This window comes from Coenobita brevimanus, unplaced genomic scaffold (genome assembly GCF_032717465.1).
Source record: "Coenobita brevimanus isolate Jiangsu-jjx unplaced genomic scaffold, ASM3271746v2 jjx.HiC_scaffold_158, whole genome shotgun sequence".
NCBI lineage: Eukaryota > Metazoa > Arthropoda > Malacostraca > Decapoda > Coenobitidae > Coenobita > Coenobita brevimanus.
The window spans coordinates 25,351-31,539 of record NW_027642427.1 but is presented as its reverse complement, the minus strand read 5'-3'; the positions used below and the strand labels follow the sequence as shown (position 1 = coordinate 31,539).

Below are 6,189 nucleotides of genomic sequence, written 5' to 3'. Positions count from 1 at the left end.
GATGGAAATGGCAAAGATGAAAAACATCACTGTTTAAAACAGCATTATTTTTCACGTCATTTGCTTAGTTCATATGATGCACGTTTTTATACTGGCATAGAGTACTTTATGTGTGTTCAACTCTTATGATTCTCTTTTTCAGTGACAAATAAAAGGTACCATATCCAGTCTTTCCTTTACATGCAAATCCCCACATCCACTGCGAGGCTGGACTGCACTGAATTAGGTCTGGCTTACGGAAAACAAGTCTACAGTATTCATTACATGCCAATTCTCCCACCAGTTCTGAGGTTGGGCTATGTGGAATTTGTTTTGACTAGTGGGAAACAAATCTGTAGTGTCCTTCATTGACTTTCATGCTGCCTGATGTAAGCCAAGTCGAATGGGGCCCAGTAAATCTCACAACCACCTACACACACCTCTGCTCATAAATGCTCAAAAGCCTTTACTGCTTTTGCTGAGTACCTGTACTTCAGCACATATTACATTATGTAATCTTGTACAATACAATCTACTAAATCCACAAAACTGTCTGAACATAGTGGTTACCAGTTAGGCAAAAGGGCAATGGCCAAAGTTGAAAACATGACAGGATGAAGGACTAAAACAACAACAACTATATATACATTACTAACCTACTGATGAAGCAGTGATGATGCAGGCGTCTGATGATCAAACCGACACTTCTGATGATGGTTTGACATGTTGGGGAAGCTTCTGGAGTTCATGCTGTGGATGATACACTCATTAGCAAAGCAAAAACTATTCAATATTAGGCAATGTCAGCATTAAAAATAAATTACTTGACTGCAATCCAATACACTGATGTTAGTAACAAACCATACAAAGTATGGCTGTATGCACAAGTTAGAGTAAGCACTTCACTCATGCATTAGAAATGATTCTGCTAATTTAGTGCACTCTGGTATGTATTGTTTACTGGCTTCACTTCATAACTCTAAAGTTCATGACATGGCACCTGACGCTCCATAGCTATGCACTCCAATGCCCAGCAATTTCATTACCAAATAATATTTTCTTACACGACAGATGGGAGCACCCATCATCCACTCACTCAGTGAAGTACTGCCTTCGGGTCTCTCTACACTACGTGACAGGCCAAATGGTTTCTTGTGAACCAAGAAACCATTTACAATGTTGGGCTGGGTAGTGCCTCGCTATGCAGTCCCTTATCCCTGGGGTCACACTCAATTACCTCATCCCCGGTCTTTTTCGGTCTGCCTCTTACAACCCTACATCAGATGTTCACTCTTCTCACCTTCCCCACCCAACTGTCATTCTCCATCCACTCCCCACGCCCAAACCATCTCAATCCATCCCTCCTCATCACAACACCAATGCACTCCAGTCCCATCCTTCCTCTCAACTCTTCAATCATAATCCCCTCATGACTAGAAGAAAATGACAAATCCCATTTTGCCTTCATCCAAGTGTAGGGACCTGAGATTAGGCTACCATTAATTCAGACCAGAGCCCCTGGTGCCTCAACATGACAGAAAAACCCCTGGCCATCTCCTGGACTTCAACCACAGCATATGCCACAATATGCTCTGACCAGGGCACTCTACTAATTGCACCACCAGATGTAATTTACTTGGACTTGGTAGGGGGGGAGGAATGGGGACTTATTGCATAATGATTCCTGACCTTCAGCTCAGATGCACAATGTTCACAACCACCCTGGCTTTCATTCATCAAACATTCAAATTTCAACAATACGCTTAAATGGTTCTCACCCTGGTAACTTTCATAGCGACACCCTCTGGAAGATTACGCTGGATATACTCAAGGTAGGTGTAGCAGTAGACTGTGTGAGGCGCGGGAGTGATAAAGTGAGGAAATGGGTTCTGGCTTCATACTGCACTCGGTGTTTCTTGTGGATGTGCACCGACTTCAGTAATGTCCACCGTTTTATGTGCTTTGTGGGCCAAGCTCTGTGAAAGATATAAGCTTTTAGACTGATTTATATTTTTCTCTATTGGGCTATAGAGTTACTTGTGGAAAGGCATACAGATATTTCTTAAACTATATTTCAGTTAAACAGGGAGGCTTGATCCTGCAGCTGGATACCTTCACATGGTGGAACTGACATAGCAAAAACTGCCTGGTTATTCAAACATTCTCAACTCCATCCCAATCCCCCTAAAAGAGGATGGTGAACTGTAAGAGAAATCCAGTTTCAATCTACAGTCCACCCAGATCACATTCAGATAAACCTGGGGTCACAAGTTCACAACAACAACAACAACAACAACACAGAGGATTCAACTTTTGTCTTATGGCTTACAGCCTTGGTGGGGAGAAGCTGAGTTTTCAAGTCTGTAATTACTGAAACTTTTTTTTTTAACCTAGGGATAAAGGAGACTAAATGCCACCAATGAATTCCACATGTTTCACAAGAAGCTACCAAAAGAGGTGAGAGTAGGAGTTTGGAAGTACTGTGCCCCCTCCCCCTTTGTTCCCATGTAGAGATACGACACGCTCACCACCCAACACCTGTGTTTTGAACAACCTCATTCCTCTAATACCACGTAAGGGGAGAATGTACAACTGCAGATGAAATTACCACTTCACTCTTTCGTCACAGGTTAAGTGACCCCACCATAACATTCTGAAACTTTGCTGGGCACCACAGATTGCACCACTGGGTTTTAAAACTCACTGTTCACTAACCTCATTATTTATCCTACTGATTTATAGTATTGAAATGTATCAATATTTATGCCTATAATTCTACCTCAAGATTTCTTTCTCCTTGGCACAAAACAGATGCAACAGCCTTCTTAAACATTTTCCCACCCTATGTGAATGCAAAAAAACTGCTCTAAAATGATGGTGATACTGCCACAATTACAATGCTACTGAATAAGGTAGGTATAAGACTAATCTACTGCCTATCTTTAGCTAACAACCTTTATCCACTACCCAGAAAATGTTACAAAGACAATGAAGGTGTGTAAAAATTAGTCACCAAGTCTCTACGATTACATATTGTTTGTATTACAGTATTTCTTCTGCCTAAAGACATTTACATTCAGCTAGGGCAAGATTTAGGATGGGGGTTGGTAGAGATATGTTTACCATGTTGAATAAAACCATCTGAAGGTAACAAGAACAAACTATAAAAGGACGAAGCCATATGGAAAGGTTACGTATAAATGAGGCTTGGGGTGGAAGACAATGAAGTGGCCTTATGATTAACAGGAAGGTAGGTGGTGGCGACCATCATCCACTCACTTGATGTAGTGCTGCTTACTTCCTTAGCTTTTATCATTCTTTTTCTGTGCCTGCCCTCCTCTCTTCCTGTTTCTCCTATCTTTCCTGTCACTTCTTATGCCTTTTCTTTCCTTTACAGGTGGCTTTACATTGAGTGACAAGCCAAATGGTTTCCTGTAAGCCAAGAAACCATTTACAACGCTGGGTGGTAACCATATAACCAAACCATACGTGCTCCCTACGTGTCAACAAGTGGGTTGGTGGAGGGTTGGTGCCCCTCCCTGTAAAACAACTAACTCAGTGTCAAATGGCCACCCTTTAAGGGATTATGGTGTCTGGCAATAGATAGAATGAGCATAAGTAAAAGAGGGTCACAGTGTCAAGACAATGGGGACATAAAGAGAGAGAGAGAGAGAGAGAGAGAGAGAATGTGTGTGTTTAAGGGCTCTGAGTTTTGCTTCCTCATTCTCCAGTGTTTCTTTGGATGTTATTCATGGAAGTTGGTATTTATCAACTTTTTATGTTCACCAAAGGATTGCTTAAAAAAAACTGCACTGATATTTTTGCAACTTAAGCACATATGACGTAGTTCATTTACATAATGTTTTTGACATATCAGATAGAGCCAGGATATCGGGGGCTTGAATGGTGAGCGAATCGAAGCGTGGCCCATTGGATCGGGCAAATTTGGCCTGTCTGGACGTTGTTACTGTGCACTCTGCCCTAGGGTGGGAAAGGAGGTCCGGATGATGATGATGACTGACCTTTTTTCCCACATGGCTAGGGTAAGGTATGATCCTTAACATAATGGATGGATGGAGAAGCTGCAATGAATTATAAATGATATGAAATTGGAGATGCTATGGAACACTTGGAATGAGGAGATGCCAAGAGAGGGGTGGAAAAGTAGTAAGACCAACCCTCCACCCACCTATGTCTCTGTTATGCAATCTTCTCCTCCCCCATCAGGAGCACAGGGGCCTGGGATGGGCTAATTAATTTAGATAATTAAAGCAAGAGTCATTATATCACTCACACTTGAATGGTATTCTGTATGCAATAAACCCCAACTACATCTCATATTTAAAGCCTGATGTGTCACATATGGTTAATAAGACAAAAAGTAGGTTGAACTAACATGTCCTGAACTGTACTTCCGAGGTGAGATGCAGCGGTGGAGAGGAAGGTGAGGTATGATGGTAGCACCGCTGGGTCATGTCCTCGGCACTCCACATCAATTACGCTATACAGACGGTCAGGCTCACCATCATCCACAACCTGCAATAATATCATTACCTATTAACACTTTCACTCCAGTGATGTACTTTATGTTTCTGCTAGCCCTAGATGATGTTATTTAGCCAAGGCAACACTTTTTCACAGTGGAAGGCAAACAACGTATACCTTCAGCCCTTTGCCAAAGGTTAAAATATGCTGCATTAATAAATTTGTCTAGTTTTAGCAAGAATACAATAAAAATGTCACCTGACCAAAGGTGTTAAGAGGAAAAGCTGGTACCGTAACTACTGATCAACATCTTTTTCTTGTCACACACCAGTACAGGGTAGTTACATAAGTCTTGTCATACACAGTCATTCATAATTAAACATGCCTGATATACTGTACAGCATATATACAAAATATTGTATCCAACTGGAAAAATTAAGCAAAAAAACATAGTCTATCTATCTATCTATTGCCAGACGCCTCAGTCCCGTTTGGTGTGGCCACAAACAAATCGCCTCCAAGTCGCCCTGTCCCCCGCCATTTCACTGCCCTGCTCCCAACTCACACACCCCTCTCTCATATACCTCTCCACCCCATCCCTCCATCTCATCCTCGGCCTCCCCCTCCCTCTTTCCCCCTCCACCTCACTCACATACACTCTCTTCGTCAGTCTTTCACCCTCCATCCTCTCCACATGGCCAAACCACCTCAGTATGTTCCTCATAACGATTCCTATCACATCCACATCAACACCACAACGCTCCTTTATATCCTCATTCGTCAGCCTGTCTCTCCATGTGACTCCACAGGCTCCTCTTAAATAACTCATTTCCACTGCTCTCACTCTTGACTTGTGTCCTTCCAACAACGTCCAAGCTTCACTTCCGTACGTTAGAGTTGGTATCACAATACTGTCATGTAGTAACTTTTTCACTTCCAAGCTCACTTCCCTGTTTCTTATCACTGCTTTCAAAGAACCAGCAACCTTTCTTCCCTGCTGTACAGTACTATATATACTGTACACTTACAACACAATGACATATATCTGCAAACTCTGGTTATATGCAGGATTGTCATTACTTACTTGATTAACTCTGTGATTTACAGAAATCTATCTATCTATCTATTGCCAGACGCCTCAATCCCGTTTAGGGTGGCCAAAAACAAATCGCCTCCAAGTCGCCCTGTCCCCCGCCATTTCACTGCCACGCTCTCAACTCACACCCCCTTCTCTCATAAATTCCCTGTTCTTTCTCTAACTCTGTCTATAAGTATCCTACCATACACTTTTCCTATTATACTAAGAAGACAAATGCCCCTATGATTACCACACACTTCTTTTTCCCCTTTTCCTTTGTACAAGGGAATAATTTTATGGTATAACTAACAGCTAAACAGAGCATCTTCACACTGCCTTGTATGCAAACAATATCCATATTAAAATTATAAAACATAAAAGAGAACATTAGGCTGAAAGAGATGTCAAAAAGTCTCTTAAGCCCACAAGACTCTGGCCACAAGGGCAGTACTGTATTATCAGCTTGGGATGCCTTTTAGCACCTCTTCCTTACTAGTTCACTTGTGAAAAAAAGACATCAATATTCTTTATGTTATGTAAGCAGTATACATCAATAATAAAGACATGAATGACATACTGTAACGGGGTGTATAAAAGCCCGCACTGCCTAGATGCAAAGAGGGGACCCTGTCTTTGGCTCAGTGGTA

General features: G+C 41.9%; 1 pseudogene; it reads right to left on the bottom strand.

Moving 5' to 3' along the window:
- Nucleotides 1-550: 550 nt before the first annotated feature.
- LOC145389618 (small ribosomal subunit protein uS10m-like) overlaps nucleotides 551-6,189 on the bottom strand; it is a 30,700-nt pseudogene continuing 25,061 nt past the window's right edge.